We start from the raw sequence: 16,164 nt of genomic DNA on the forward strand, positions 1-16,164 counted from the left end.
AAGGGTCTGTTGTGGTGACATCAACCTGTCACTGGGTCGCCTGTGAAGCCCCACGTTGATCTGACCCCTACGTTTCTACAAGGCTCACGTTGGAACTCGTCATCGTGGGCCGGGCAGGAATAACAAAGCGGCCGACCGCACAGGATGGGACGATTCTGGATCCTGGGCGTTACGGGCGGAGCCGCATGTGGCGGCAGGACACGGCCACATAAGGGCCGGAGTCCCTCCCAAATGAATTTGTTTTTCGCTCGCAGTCCCCGTACGTGTACGCCGCCCCACCAGTTTTCATCCTGTGCTAAAATAGCCAGAATTCGCAGTGACGGGGACATGCGCGATGTACCGAGAGGAGGAGGATTTGTGTGAGGGTTTGTGTTGCCAGTATGTCAGTCTCACAATTTCAGGTTGTGATGTGCTGGCAGAACTGGTATTTATTGTTAGGTGTTGCGTATTTCAGTAATATGGGAAAACGGATAATAAACAGGCGGAAAAAAAATAAACCACGAAGCCGCGGTTCGATTGTGTGGCATGTACGGAAAATAACTCGCAAGCAGCTACATAAACAGCCATATACTGGAAACTGTGTTGTAGCCCATGCTGTACAAATTAATATTTTATTTTATTTTAAATGCACAAAACGTACACTGTAACATTGGGCTGTTTTTATTGTGGCCTTGACCCTATGAACTCATGCAATATCTCGTTTGCGTTGAACTCATGCAATATCTCGTTTGCGTTGAACTCATGCAATATCTCGTTTGCGTTGAACTCATGCAATATCTCGTTTGCGTTGAACTCATGCAATATCTCGTTTGCGTTGAGGACGGGAGAGTGGACATACTGTACGCCAAATCCCAACCATTCTCATGCTACGCACTGCCTACTCCTTTATGTCCAGCTGTCTCTCTGTATATTAACAATAAAAGACATACAGACCCGTAAACTAAACATTTCTTTAGCAGATACGTAAAGTAATAAAAATGTTAAAATAAGCGATAACTGCACGTGTTGAAAACATGGTTTAACATAACATTTAATAAAACGGAGCATTTAAACATTTTAAGCATAAATATCTTTTTCATCTAGTGAAATACTATTACAGTGACTGTTTACTATGACTGTATGTGTGTCAAAGTCAAAGTTTTATTCTTTTAGTTTTTCTTATTTTATAATGGCTTAATGAATTCAGTCCACCGGTGCAGCTTTGCTTTTGATTACGGCTTTTAACTCCTTTCATGTGGATTATCTCTTTCATGTACCTGTGTGCCTCCAGATCTCTTCTCGAAATGTTTCATCTAGACTTAAGAGCCTTATTAGCAAAGGAATTGCCTTATTTTTTTTTTTTTTACTGAAGACACTCGTGCTGTAGATTCCCGTCTGCCGAAATCCTAAAAACTGCACGGTGAGTTTCCGCGTTGAGTGTGAGGACCGGTGTCCAAAGAGAAATTAGTCTCTAATGAACTGATAGAGGCCTGTATGAAGTGGATGGTTTGGCGATTATCGCCTGCGCTGGCCCGTTTTGAAGTCCAGGACAGACCGCTATCTCTGCGGCTGCCCGTTTATGATAGGACTGCGGGGTTGTGTTCCACAGAAAAAAGTGGAAGGAAACAAGCAACAGATGACAGCAAATGAGTTTTTTTTTTTTTTTTTTTTTTTTTTATTCATCTTTTTTCCTAGCCCTCTTTTTAAACACAGCCATCTTCCTGTGGCGCCCGCGTTGCTCCCTTTGTTACCCATCTGCAAGCGCGCAGCAGGAACCCGGCTTATCTTCTGGAGCACAGACCATATGGGATCTGCTTTAAGTGCCACCCCGACCTTGGAGATAGGAGCCAATTAGACGTCGCGAAAAGCCTGGAGATCTGTCAAACATCCATCCTGCCCGAAAAATGGAGCGAACTTTATGAGGGGACCTAGATGGGGAAAGACAATATTTGTCATGTCTTTTCCGTCTTTGCTTGGATTTGCTGTGAAAATTTCAGAACATGTCCAAGCACACTACATGCTTTAAAAGATTTTGCATATAGACCGTAAAAAGATTACTTTGAGTGTGCTGAGCATACACCGTACGATTTGTTCTCGGTTGTTTCTCGAACTGTACGGATAAAAAAGCTCATGGTTTATACAGCTAACAACACACGGGCAGTGTCCACGCGATGCGCCGCCATGCTACAGAGTTCGCTTTGTACGTCGGCTATGACGGGGCAGAGAGGCGAACCTCAAAAGCGGAGTGCATGCCGCCGTATAACGTATAAAGGTCACAATACACGTATATTTGATGCGTCACAAATAAAAATGCATTTGCATTTCCCAAACATTCGACAACCACAACTCTCCCCGCTTCAGTACATCACTGATCATGTGATCAATTCAGAGCCGATTTACACGTTTCTGTCTGCATTGAAATTTCTCCCCAACTACATGGAATACTTGCAACAGAAACATGCTGGAAGTTAAACTTTTGTTAAATATCAATTAATAATGAATTAATGGTGGTAAAAGGATCAGACAGGGACAGTCCCAGAGTTAAAAAATGACAAACGCCTGATGATTGAAGATGTTCATTTGATGCAAAATCCATGAATGACAGTGTTAAAGGGAAAACTGCTATAATTTAAGGTGTTGTGTTACAGGGCTGTTATAACCCAGCATCAAAGTAGTTTTTGCCCAGGAAGGTTCTTTTCAGACCGTCCCTAATTCCTGTCTTCGTGCGCGTGGAAGTGCTGCCTGCGTAGAAGTACGTAACAGACTCCATCATCTTGTCAGCGCGTTTGGGCGCTTCCGGCTGAGCGGCGCGGCGCACTGTCGTTCCGGGGGCTGGAGGGGCGGCGGCGGCGGCGCGGCGTTCCACATCTCAGCCATCAGGCCCTCAATCAGGAGGAGGCGGGGAGGGAGTTAGGCTGCAATTAAGAGCCAATAAGAGTGACACTGAGGAAGACGAATGTACACATCACCCCCGTCATCTCTCCCATCCTTCATCTCAGCCTGACTGGGCGTGTTAGCTATTTATTTTCACTAAGACACACTCACACACACACACCCACACCCATAGAGGACACTAAATGTTTTGCTACCTTTTCACAGCTTACACATACTGCTTGACAGTCGTCTCAGTCATGATTGTCACAAGCCTTTGTTTATGCTTTCAACTGACTTCATACACACATGCATCACTTGTGTGTGTGTGTGTGTGTGTGTGTGTGTGTAAGGTTGGAAGGATTGCATCCGCCTATGATTTTCAAAAGAAAACAATTGGTAACACTTATTATAGCTGTCATACAGGGATCACAGTTTTCAATCAGTGAAATAATAATAATAATAATAATAATTTTTGAAGACGTAGGGCAGACAGCTCATTTTGGGGTTATGAATCAGAGGTAGAATACACTGTATAAAGTATCTTGAAATAAATGAATATAGTGCATTTCTAAAAAGATTACACACATTACAAACAAACAAAAATATTACACATGAATTTATGAAAATTACACAAATTTAACTAAACTTAAATTCCTATAAAAACTCTACACGAAACAGGAACAACATCCAATAAGACTCTTTAAACTGGCTGTATGTTGTGTAATTGGGTGTGGAAATTGCTGTGACTGGTTCGAGTGTTTCTGCCTGAATCTTTTCACTGAATCACTGAACTTGGCTCACAGACCCAAACACGCCACAAGGGTTGAATAAAGGCTCAGTAGACAATTCTCACTACTACAAACTGAATATACATGTAAAGTTGTTTTATAATGCCAGACATATTATATTCTATGTTATGCATATTATAGTACAGAGTTCATGGTTAATTAACAAATTGATGTACAGTTCAATGTTGTATCTATACTGAGCTATCAATTATCTATAACTATAATCATATAAACAAAAAATGTGTCTGAAAGAAAAAAACAAATAAAGTTGTGTTCAGGCTTGTGTATATACAGTACAGGCCAAAAGTTTGGACACACCTTCTCATTCAATGTATTTTCATGACCATTTACGTTGGTAGATTCTCACTGAAGGCATCAAAACTATGAATGAACACATGTGGAGTTATGTACTTAACAAAAAAAGGTGAAATAAGTGAAAACATGTTTTATATTCTAGTTTCTTTCTCTGATTACTGCTTTGCACACTCTTTCATTCTCTCGATGAGCTTCAAGAGGTCGTCACCTGAAATGCTTCTCCAACAGTCTTGAAGGAGTTCCCAGAGGTGTTTAGCACTTGTTGGTCCAGCTCACCCCAAACCATCTGGATTGGGTTCAGGTCCGGTGACTCTGGAGGTCAGGTCTCCACTTTTTGTTAAGTACATAACTCCACATGTGTTCATTCATAGTTTTGATGCCTTCAGTGAGAATCTACCAACGTAAATGGTCATGAAAATAAAGAAAACACATTGAATGAGAAGGTGTGTCAACTTTTGGCCTGTACTTTATACATTTACAATATAGTTGTTACATATTTCTCATGCAAAATAAATCGTGTGTTTTGGCAGCAGCAAATGACTGAGGGCAGCCAGCCATCGACTCCGGGCCTGTGTTCCTTCAGTGGCTTTGGGCTTTGGGCTGGCCTGAGGTCTGTTTAGTCTCAGAGCTCGGCGTTAATAGACTCCAGCGGACCCCTTCTGTCCTGGTGGAACTTTGGTGGCCAGGTGCTTTAGTGGATCTAATACAGGTCCCTGATTATTTTGGTAACCTGATGGTCTTGTAATCTCCACGTGTGTCGGGATCAGCGCGCATCGTTTAGCAAAAGTTAAGCGAGAGCAGGTCCAGGGCAAATGCAATCTGATTGCATTAATAGCTGTATTTACATTGTCGCCATCATGTAATTTAGTCAATATAAAATGTAGCTAGAATTAAGTAAAGAAAACAAAACTTAGATGAGACTTTCACTGCACTATGGGAATCAATGATCTAAACTGAACATGAACCATGGAAAATTTCAACTAAGTAGTTGAACTGAATGCACTGCAGGGCGAGATGGTTGTGTAGATGGGGGGTGATGTAGGGCGTTTTGATCAGCTCAGTTTTCATATAGTTGGAGTATAGTATAGTTCACATGCGTTGGAGGTGGTGTCTGTGTGGGCTTCTTTCTTCGGCTGTATGGCTGAATTGTGGATTGATTTTAGCATTTAAATGAGTGTCGTTATAGCACAGTAACGGGTTCTGCGGGGCGCCCTCTCCCATTCTCCAGATGTTCTGAAGATCCTGTGATGGGCCTCCTCTTGAGTTTCACACAAATGACCTTTGATGCTTTTAAGTTCTGTGTTTTAAATCAGCTGAATGCAAATGGACAGACGCACACACGCATATTCTTCTATCGTTGTGAGCACTTAGAGTAATTACTGTTTGCTAGGGCATTAACCGCTTCAGACTTTTTGAGATTGATAAGGTCACACTCAAGTGGACATGTCATCATCCGAGCATGCGCAATCCCGTTAGGTTGACTTTGAGTCAGTTTTACAAGCAAGATCGAAAAAAACGCAGAGAGCTGAAACACCACAAGCAGCAAAATCCCAACCGCTTCCGGCTCACCTCTTATCACCTTCCTCACCAGAGTCTCTGGTTGTCGTTTTCCTTTTATTTTGACCGCTTTGGTGTAGCGGGGGGAAATAATCCACACTGGTCAGGTCCCCCTACTGCTGGCGGAGAGGTTTACCCCATTTCACCGTATCAGTTTACCCTCCTCCCCACACGCTACTGCGGTGAATGATATTCCTCCTGCAGACCGGATTGGCGGCGGATTGACACACTGCAGCAGAGCGTCGTCTGCGTTCAACCCGTCACATTAGTCAGCAGCGGGCAGCCATGACAGGCGCCCGGGGAGCAGTGTGTGTGGACGGTACCTTGATCAAGGGGACCCTCAGTGGTTCGAGATTTGAACCCGCAACATTCCGGACAAAATCCCACGTTTTTGGATTTTGCGTCCTTCCTTTTGACAAATGTAGACGCATTGTTCCTAAAACTCATTCACCTTCCATGGCCACCACACAGTAATCAAAGAAAACACAGCTGCGTTAATGCCGTTTTTTTTATATGTGTGTGTGTGTGTGTGTGTGTGTGTGTGTGTGAAAATAAAAAATACCTTTTAAAAATTGCAACGATGACCACATTTCACACTTTTTTTTTTTTGTATACATGTCCGCACAAAGTAGATCAAAAATACACATTGTAGCTGTGCAGTACGTGCAATTCACACAAGGCACAGTATGATCCGTTTAGGGCGGAGGTTGCTTTCTATTTTTTACGTGGGAAAAGGGTCTGACTGTTGAAGGGATCGCTTGAATTACTTGACTGTTCTACTGACCCAAAACCGTGTTTTTTACCCCCGCTGATCCCCGTAGCTGCGATTACTGCAGGTTCTGCGACGATCCTGACAGGCAGGAGGAGAGAGACTGTTCCCTGTGGAGAGCCGCTGAGAGAGGAGCCGCTGCTTCCGCGCACACAATTTTACATATGCTGTATATTTTAATGTTTATACCAGATATTGACCAGATTTATCACCTTTACTTCAAACTTCACACTTGTCTGTAAATATGAAACGTTACTTTTGACCCGAAGTCACACGTGTGTCCAACCTGCATAATAAATGAAGAAAATGAACATTGGTGTTCATCCGGTCCTCAGAAGAAGAATTCAATTTATTTAATCAGTAGACACAATAGTGACAGCCTTAAAGTCCCCATTGTGTGTGAATCCTACACACACACATACACACACACACACACACACACACACAGAATGCATGAGGTGCCGACCCAGTCACTTGTGTTCCGGTTTTAAACCCCACCCCCCTGCGGTGTTGGTCTGAGGCTGGCTGCTGTTGGGAACGTGCTTCATCCCCGGGACCCGTCAGGATCCCCACGCACAAGTCCACAAGTCCTCAGCCAACACATGCGGACCAGTGGCGAGAAACTTACCGCCGCGACCGCGCTTTGCCCACTGATTAGGGGGAAAATAACAAGTCAAAAGCTCAGTGTAAATATTTGTCCCCGTAATCCGTGGCATATACGTGCCACCACGCTTGAGGCCATTCGCCTCCCTCCCGACACGGTGCCCAATCAGGATGCGGAGCAAATATCCAACACCATTGGGTGAGTGAATGGAGGGGGAATAATTATCATTTTGAACATTTTGTTCATTTACATTTTACATTTACAGCATTTATCAGACGCCCTTATCCAGAGCGACTTACAATCAGTAGTTACAGGGACAGTCCCCCCCTGGAGACACTCAGGGTTAAGTGTCTTGCTCAGGGACACAATGGTAGTAAGTGGGATTCGAACCCGGGTCTTCTGGTTCTTAGGTGAGTGTGTTACCCACTAGGCTATTACCACCCTGTTCATATTTTTCGGTTTTGTAATGCCGCTACTTTACTCGTAGCTCAGCTCATTAATATTGTGTCTTCAATGCGCCGCCCGGTTGTGGGTCCAACGCCTTGTGTTGACCACGCACCGAGCACACGCTGGTTTCGAGGATCTTTCTGGTTTCGCATATTTCTCGCTGGGCATGATCAATTGAAGTCCAGCTAATGAGCGAATGACGGGAGGGGCTTGACTGTCTGAAATTGGAACGGTCACCAGCATGTTGTAATTACTATTACGTTATTGCTGCCTTTTGTTTGAGACGACTGGACAATGCTAAATTTTACTGAAACGTCACGCTGAGTTACAAAAACAAAACCTGTAACAAAAAACAGCAATTTGGAAACAATTCTAAGGATTTATTGAATCAATTTAGTGAAATAAATTCCAAGCTCAAACATTAAAATAAATTCACGCTGTGCCCTCCTACACGGCAGCACCTGGTTCAACTCGCCTCTGAGTTAACTCTACCACTGCTACCACATAGATAACCAGATAACCTTTATAGATAACCAGCAGGCCACAGCAGGCCTGGGGCGGTGTTGGCCTGGCGGTTAAGGAAGCGGCCCCGTAATCAGAAGGCTGCCGATTAGAATCCCGAGCCGCCGAGGTGCCACTGAGCAAAGCACCGTCCCCACACACTGCTCCCCGGGCGCCTGTCATGGCTGCCCACTGCTCACTCAGGGTGATGGGTTAAATGCAGAGGACACATTTCACCGTGTGCACCGTGTGCTGTGCTGCTGTGTATCACAATGACAATCACTTCACTTTATGAAAGATGTTCTCTGTTCAGTCTGACATTATTATTCCAATTGTGCTCTGCAGCCACAGGTGAGCTTCTGGACAAATCCAGGACACGCCATTGACTCGCTGACTCTAGCGAAACCCACATTGTTGTTTTGTTCCCGTGAGTTGGAGTTTGACTCGGGATGGTTCCGTCTTGCGATGGTGGAGTGGGCGGGTGGTGGGGGTCTACTTCCTCGCCACCGTAGCCCGGTGGCACGGTTAATTTGACATCCGTCTCCAAACGGAGCAGGGGAGCAGATGCACCCTGCGCGGGGAAGGTAGCTCCACTTCCTGCCATGAGGTCTCATTACCGCCGTGTGCTTTCTCCGCTCACGAGATGAGTGCTGCTCCACGTAACCCGCCCTGTCAGCCGACACGGCGCAGAACTGTCACCAGGGTTCTGGCAAAAGTCTGTGATGGAGTGCCAGAGTTAGCTAACCAAAAACTCCCCCCAAAAAACCACAGTGAGCCACAGTGTGGGTAATTTATGGTACACGTATATACGCGCTGTACACCGTAGGACCTTCTCAATCGCTTCGCTAAGCCATATTATGCAATGTGGATCTAATAGATTTGAGTTCAGTATCGGGTCCACGCTACACTGCCACAACGCACGTTATCGTGCAGTATAATACAATACATTTCTGCAAGTAACACCAAGTGATGAATCTAACAACCGGAAATCAGAATTTTATGTTATCAGCATGGTATTTTTTTCTAGAGATTGTGCTGTATTACGTTTTTACTTACATGGATTTTTTACTTGTGTTTTGAGGCTTTTCAAAATGGATTCCTGAGATAATGCTGTCTTTTGGCATCTTTGAACACGTTTTTTTTTTTTTTTTTTTTTTCTCCACCTTGTTGCTTTCAAGTCGGTCAACTTTCATGTGGCGCAGACCCCAAAATCACACGATGTATGCCCACCATCGCAGGAATATTTATTTGCGATTGCGTCTCTTGAACAGGAAACTTAACCAAGTTTGGTGAAAAGTTACGGCCGTGCCTGGCACTTCACCCTGGAAGTGTCCGTCCCTTTTTGAAATGGGACCTGACCTGGGGCGATCTCATCTCGTCTCCTTTGTTTTGCTTTTTGTGAATGCTCCGCTGTGGGGTGGCGTGACTCCGCCCCTCATTCCGCAGGCGCGAGACCACGCGGCGCTCCGGCGTTTCATGTTGCTAATGAGGGAAATGGGGATGTGGGGTTTTCCTTCCTGATCCGGTGAGAGAAGCGTGGTGAGAGAATTGGCCGCTGAGTTCTGAGCCACGTGCCGCTGGCACGTTTGGAGATGTTGGGGGTAAGAACCATTGTGGTGAAAAGCTTCTAAATTTAGGCTACTTTCAGTGGGACCGCGGGCGTGTCCCTGCAGAAGCATGTGGGATCTTTCCCCTCGGTGCGCCTTTTGAAATTAATAATAATTATTCTAGAATTTGACAAATTCAGATAAACAGACACACATGCCGCTCCAAAACAAACAAAACAAAGAAAAGAATTACCCACCGGTGCATCAGCGGTGGGGCGAAAAAACGCATGACCCCGCCCCGGCGCCCCGGCTCTCGGCTCAGAACTCAGCAGCCGATTCTCTTCCCATCGACACGCCGTTCGCCCGCTCCCTCATTAGCTGCATGAAGCCCAGGTGTGCCAGAGGGGCGGGGCACTGACCCCTTTAAAAAACTTTTTCGTTTAGCCAGATTTAATAAACGAATCGCTACTTTCATCCCCATCACCGGTAGAATGCCGAATGCTATAAAAATTTACAATCACAGTTAATGGTAACTACAAGCCAAAGTTTAAAAAAAAAAATATATATATATATATATATATATATATATATATGTGTGTGTGTGTGTGTGTGTGTGTGTATCTGGCAGAAAATCTTTAAGCACGTTCTTCCAGTGGTGGCCTAATTTGGGGCAGTGGTGGCCTAGCGGTTAAGGAAGCGGCCCCGTAACCAGAAGGTTGCCGGTTCGAATCCCGACCCGCCAAGGTGCCACCGAGCAAAGCACCGTCCCCACACACTGCTCCCCGGGCGCCTGTCATGTCTGCCCACTGCACACCAAGGGTGATGGTTAAATACAGTGGACTCATTTCATTGTGTGCACGTGTGCTGTGCTGCTGAGTATCACAGTGACAATCAGCGGAGAATCAACGCCGTTCTGGTGGCTTACCAGAGGGACGTTTCATGTTGGTTTGTCCTTTGGCCTCAGCTCTTCACACCGCATCAGACTGTGAACCTGTTGCCACCGACTCAGACCTGCCAGTCGTCCCGCCGGCTCTTCACCACCAGCATTCTACAGTCGCTGGCGAGGGCAGAGCTTGTAATTACTGCTCGCCGTACGTAATTAACAACGATTACAATCAGCGGGGCCTAAAAGGCTCGGCGGCCCTTCGCCAAGGTGTGTCCCTGTAATTGCCGCCGTAATTAACCTGCGAGCGGCGGATCCGTGCGCCGCCTCCCCCCTGACGGGGGATCTCCCGCCCCCCGAACCTCCCCGAGTTTCTCTCCGAGAGATCATTTTAAGTTGGCTTTACTAATACCCAGCAGCGAGTCTCCTGGTTAAAGAATCGCGCTCTTAGAAGCTTATTTGCTCGGCGGAGTGCTTCTCCACCTCGGAACGTGGCATTAAGACGCAGAGCTGCTACCGAAAGACTCTTTGGCAAATTAGTTTTTTCTTTCTTCTTCCCCATCTTTCTTCCCCTCTCCTCTTCCAGTCGTCCTCGGCTGCCGCGCCGCTAATGTAAAACAAATTTGAACAAAGAATGCCGAAAATTGAAAAGGCCTCACCAGCGCGTCACCATGGAATTAGTCTATTAGCATCTTAAAGGCGGTAGAAAATGGGCTTTTAAATTCATTTTCAGGGGGGGGAATGCTCTCCGGGCCGGGCTGGATGCATTGTAGATGCAGGGAAAATAAAACGGGCCGATGCCGAATAACCCGTTTCCGCTTCCACCGTCTCGCCCGCCACCGGCGTGTTTTGGATGCTAAGCGGCCGACTTGACGGCCACTTAACTACAACGTGATCCTTGGAAGTAAACACGAATTTCTTATGTGGTGCTAGCAGCCAAGTGGGTAACTCACTCGCCTACGAACCAGAAGACCCAGGTTCAAATCCCACTTACTACCATCGTGTCCCTGAGCAAGACACTTAACCCTGAGTGTCTCCAGGGGGGGACTGTCCCTGTAACTACTGACTGTAAGTTTCATTGTTTGCTATTGGACCGTTAATGTAAATGATTTAAAGACTTTTTAATGAGCAGGATTACCGTCCCAATAAGGAAAGTCGTACGAGACGGTCTTCACCTCTCATAGCTTCACCACGAGGCCGTGTTCATCTAAACATCTACTGAAGCTCCAAAACCGGCTTTCTGATACGCAGACATGACACCGAAACTCAGGCAAAGTTTACAAAACTGGTGTAAAGAAAGCGTAAAAAAGACCCAGTTTTCCCCCTTTAACATTTGTAGAAGTTTTAAATGTGAAGCGACAATAAAATGTTGGAAATGTGTTAGATAAGGTTGGTAGTAGCCTAGCGGGTAACACACTCGCCTATAAACCAGAAGACCCAGGTTCAAACCCCACCTACTACCATCATGTCCCTGAGCAAGACACTTAACCCTGAGTGTCTCCAGGGGGGGGACTGTCCCTGTGACTACTGACTGTAAATGCTGTAAATGTAAATAGCGATGACGACCATAGTGAAATGGGTGGGCCGAGAGAAATCTTGACAGGTGATGTGGGCTTGATGACCGTCGGGGCAACGCCTATGCAAATGAGGTCTAATTTTTTTCACATAACACATAATTACTTTTATCAGCCTCCTGTAGGCCGACCTGGACGTCCAAGCAAATTAGCCGGATATTCCTAAATCTTAAACAATTTAGCTTGTCCCTCAATTTTGGAAGGTACCATGAAGTGATGGACACCCAGCGGTACAGACCACCCCACCACCTGCCTCAGCACTAAACCGGGGGGTGCTGGGTCCCGCCTCCATTCAGCTAACCTACTTTCTCCGGCGTCTTTGTGTTCATCCGGCCCTCTTTAAAAAGGCATGAACGCAGGGAAAGCAAGTCTGCACATTATTCCCACAATGCCCCTCCTGCCTCCGGCTCGCTCTCTCCCAGCCTGACACTTTACCTGATCTACGCCGGCTAACATCTGCTACATCGCCGCTCCGGGTGCCGTTCCGCGAGACGAGAGACGGGAGCGATCTTTCTGTCGACGGAGAGCTGGCTGTATGGAGGCGGATCTGGTTCCTTGACGGGACTGGTGGTGTCTGTTGGGCCATGTTTGCCAAACCCTTCCATGACTCAGTCCCTTTGTGTTGCTTTATAGCTGTGCTGTGCCATGAAGCAGTGGTTTGTGGCCAGATTAGTCTGATTCCAGTGGTTGAGTAACTTATTTAATTTATTACTAGGGATCTTCTAAAAATCATTTATTTATTTAACATTCTGTTCCATGGTTCCATATCATCTAATATATAAGAACAATATAGAACAGTTGATAATGTTATTTAGAAATAACCAGCAACGTTGCATTGTAAAAAGGAGCTAGTTGCAAAAGTTTGCACACCCTTAAACTAATGCTTTGTTGAAACTCCTTTTAGTTTAATTACATTATTATGTCTTCTTGGATAGGAATCTGCCAGCATGGCACATATTGACTTTGCTCTTCCTTGCAAAAGAGTCCCAAATCTGTCAGATTGTGAGGGCATCTCTTGAGTCCCAGTAATAACTGTATTTTGTAAAAAACTGTATAGTGTAAAATTGAATGTGTTTAACTAGGTTGAATTTTAATGCACAGTTGCAATACACAGAGTGCAGCAACACCTTATGCATATGAGAGTTTGTTAGCAGGTCATTCTATTTAATAACACATTGAGAATCACATGTATCTGTCTGTCACTGTTTGACTTCTCAGAGGAAGTGGAGGAATCATTATTAATCGTGGATGAAATTGCTTTCTAATTGCAGTAGTAGTTTTGTAAAGCACAACTATATTTATTATGAGGTTGATGGACGAGAAATACATTTTTGGCTCAGGATATTTAATTCCAAACCGTTATCTCACCATATTTCCACCCCATGGTGTGTGTCAGTATGCATCTCATGAGGTTCTTGAGCGTTGCGTTCTTTTATTCTTTTTTTTTTTTTTTCCTTGCGCCCCTTCTGCATCCGGCATTCTCATGCTGATCTAATTCCCTGAAATTATATTTAATGCAGCGGAGAAGAAACAGTCCAGTTTAGCATTTCATATTTCAGAAATGCCCCTCTTCCATCCTTGGCCATGAAAAGAGGCTGCAGCACATGTGCTCACCAGCCCACTGCAGATTACCATCCAAACATGATGTTTTCTTCTTAAGACCTTTTTTCCAGCTGGACTAAAGAGAAATTTAATATCTGAATGATTATAGGGCTGCTGTGGGGTGAGATGGAGGTTCAGTAATCCCCCCCAAATCATAGTTATTTTAGGCAAATTTTAGGTTAAGTTTACACTTTAAAACACCCATTAAACAAGAAGGCAGTGTAAATTATGTTGTAAATTATGAAATTGGCATAATGTAAAATGACATTTTTGATTTTATAAGAAAAATATTTGACACTATTCATGCAGACACATAATGAATCTTTTTTTTTATGTGAAAACAATTTGCATTGCTTACATTTTTGACATCCATGGCAAATAATAATTCAGCAAATATATAATACAAAGTGGGTTTTTCCATGCTTTCATAATTACCTCTCCCTAATTAGACAATAATAATGATAATAATTATAATTAATGTATGATGTTGAGGTGACTCTGAGACCAAGAATCATGTTTTGCTAGTTTCATTATCTGTGCATGGCAATAAAAACTGGAAAGTTTATTTAGTTAACGGATAAATATGTGGTTACTGAACTGAAACGAAAAATTGAGGTTTTGATGATCTTAAGGGATCAAGGACAAATGCATGTTTCTGATGGAGGCTGAAAGTTTCCTTTATCAGCTGGAAATTGCATGCTCGACTAAGATTTTACAGTCTTTGCCAGAGCGTTTTTGGCTGGTTGGTGCACCAACTAGCTGGTTGGTGCACCATCTTCATCATTGTCAGAGCATAAAACACACAGACACACACACACACACAACTGCAGACATAGAACATTCTCAGCCCCTATGGATAATTTAATCCACAGATATCACACTTTCTAAAGGACAAAGAAATGACTACTGAGACAAGTGATAGCCAATAAAGGCGCGTAAGCCGGTTATTCACACAAGCCCCGCCCACTGCCCTCAGAAAAACGTCGGGCGCGACCGTTGGGGGGAGCGTTGAACTCGGTGACTTGGCCTCTGCAGGGCAGGTGGTTCTCTGTAAGACACCCACCCACGTGCTTGCGTGTAAGTCGCCTTCGGGCCCCAGCCTGTGTTCTGGATTGTTCCGGAAGATCAGTGCAAGAATCGGTCCTTGAAAGCGCTAGACAGGAATTCTTTGGATCTTTTTTTTTTTTTTTTTTTTTTTTGTCCTCCTCCCGTCCTTCCTTCCTTCTCAGTTTCACCAGCTCTTTGCTGAAACGCTATTTCTGTCAGTCAGCTGCGCTGTGGTCCGCAGCGTCCCGTCCGAGTCCTCAGAGGCTGTGGCCTGGAAGTTCTCGCTCGGCCCGAACAGCGCCACGTTTATGAGATCGGGCCCGCACGACGGACGTGGCACACAGAGAGGCTTGTTTGCCACTTTCACTGGAAGCAGCCTTTGATGCCAGTTAACAGAGGGTCCCTCAGTTTTTTTCCCTTTCTCAGCTCTGCCCCCTTTTACTTCCCTTCCTTTATTTGTCTGGTCTTTTTCTTCTGACTCCCGTGATGTGGCGCTTCTCGCAGGGGGATCGGGGACTCTCTCTCATGCCGCCCTGTTCCCGTCCGCGACCTTACATGGGTATGAGTGTCGTCTTTTGTGCGTGGTTGTGTGAGTGAAGACCTCCTGAAAAACGATTTGTTGCACTGGGTACGGAGCCAAGCTGGGCATTCGGAGTGGAAGTGGAATTTTTCTTCTCTCTTTTGTCTTGTTCAGCTTTTCTCAGTGTGTGTGTGTGTGTGTGTGTGTGTGTGTTCTGGTTGCCATGTTGGTCTGTTAGGGGATAATGACTGAGGCTGAGCTCAGCTGGAGAAACACACAAACACACACACACACACACACAGCTCTTGGCTGTAATTGCCTGTGTCCCCCCGGTTAACTTTTCTATCTATCTGGCCATTTTCCACTGGATGGTGATGGTTCTACTTGACTCAGCTTGGTGCCTGGGGCTTCATTTCCCACCACAAATGTAGTTCACCTTCAGTATAGTCACAACACCAAATGAAACTGCAGTTATTTCATCTTCAACGTAACACACAGGAATAAAGGAGACGGTTTGAGACATGCCCTTAAGATCTCAGCAGCGTGATGGACCTTGGGACGGAGCCGTGTCTTCGTTTGCTTGTGCAGTGGTTAAAAGTGGAGCCTAGAGGGTCTGGGGGTGGTGCTCCTGTGACGAAGAACACTGCAGAACCTTCTGTATCAGCACACAGAAAATGCATCCAACATTGCTGGTGAAACAAATGATGAAATCGTTATTACATAAACAGCAAAGCATCGGTCAGATTGTATTTGTATTATTAAAGGTGTAAATATGTTATTTCAATGGATTTATCCTATTGATGGTAATATGGCGCAATCGTATGATGCATTCACAAGTATTACACGTATGTTACACGTAATGCATTCACTTTGTCTGGTGTGACATCATACGTGGAATCATCAAAAAACACTTTGGAACAATAACTCCATGGTGGTAGTAGCCTAGTGGGTAACACACTCGCCTATGAACCAGAAGACCCAGGTTCAAACCCCACTTACTACCATCGTGTCCCTGAGCAAGACACTTAACCCTGAGTGTCTCCAGGGGGGGGACTGTCCCTGTAACTACTGATGGTAAGTCGCTCTGGATAAGGGCGTCTGGTACATGTCGTAAATGTCAATAATTTTGTTTCTTGCGCGTTAAACGACTGTGTTGT

General features: G+C 45.0%; 1 protein-coding gene and 1 long non-coding RNA gene across 2 annotated transcripts in view; one reads left to right on the forward strand and one right to left on the reverse strand.

The window, feature by feature from the left end:
- Positions 1 to 16,164, forward strand: part of LOC114771755 (F-box/LRR-repeat protein 17-like) — a gene marked incomplete at its 5' end in the record, with an annotated part of 113,316 nt that overhangs the window by 36,519 nt on the left and 60,633 nt on the right. The window lies entirely within an intron of this gene.
- Positions 2,543 to 5,631, reverse strand: LOC114771754 (uncharacterized). Its single transcript, XR_003743873.1, has 2 exons — positions 5,526 to 5,631; positions 2,543 to 2,894 (listed from the first exon to the last, which is right to left on the reverse strand). It is a non-coding gene; the product is annotated as an uncharacterized LOC114771754 (long non-coding RNA).

The sequence above is a fragment of the Denticeps clupeoides genome, unplaced genomic scaffold (assembly GCF_900700375.1).
Source record: "Denticeps clupeoides unplaced genomic scaffold, fDenClu1.1, whole genome shotgun sequence".
NCBI lineage: Eukaryota > Metazoa > Chordata > Actinopteri > Clupeiformes > Denticipitidae > Denticeps > Denticeps clupeoides.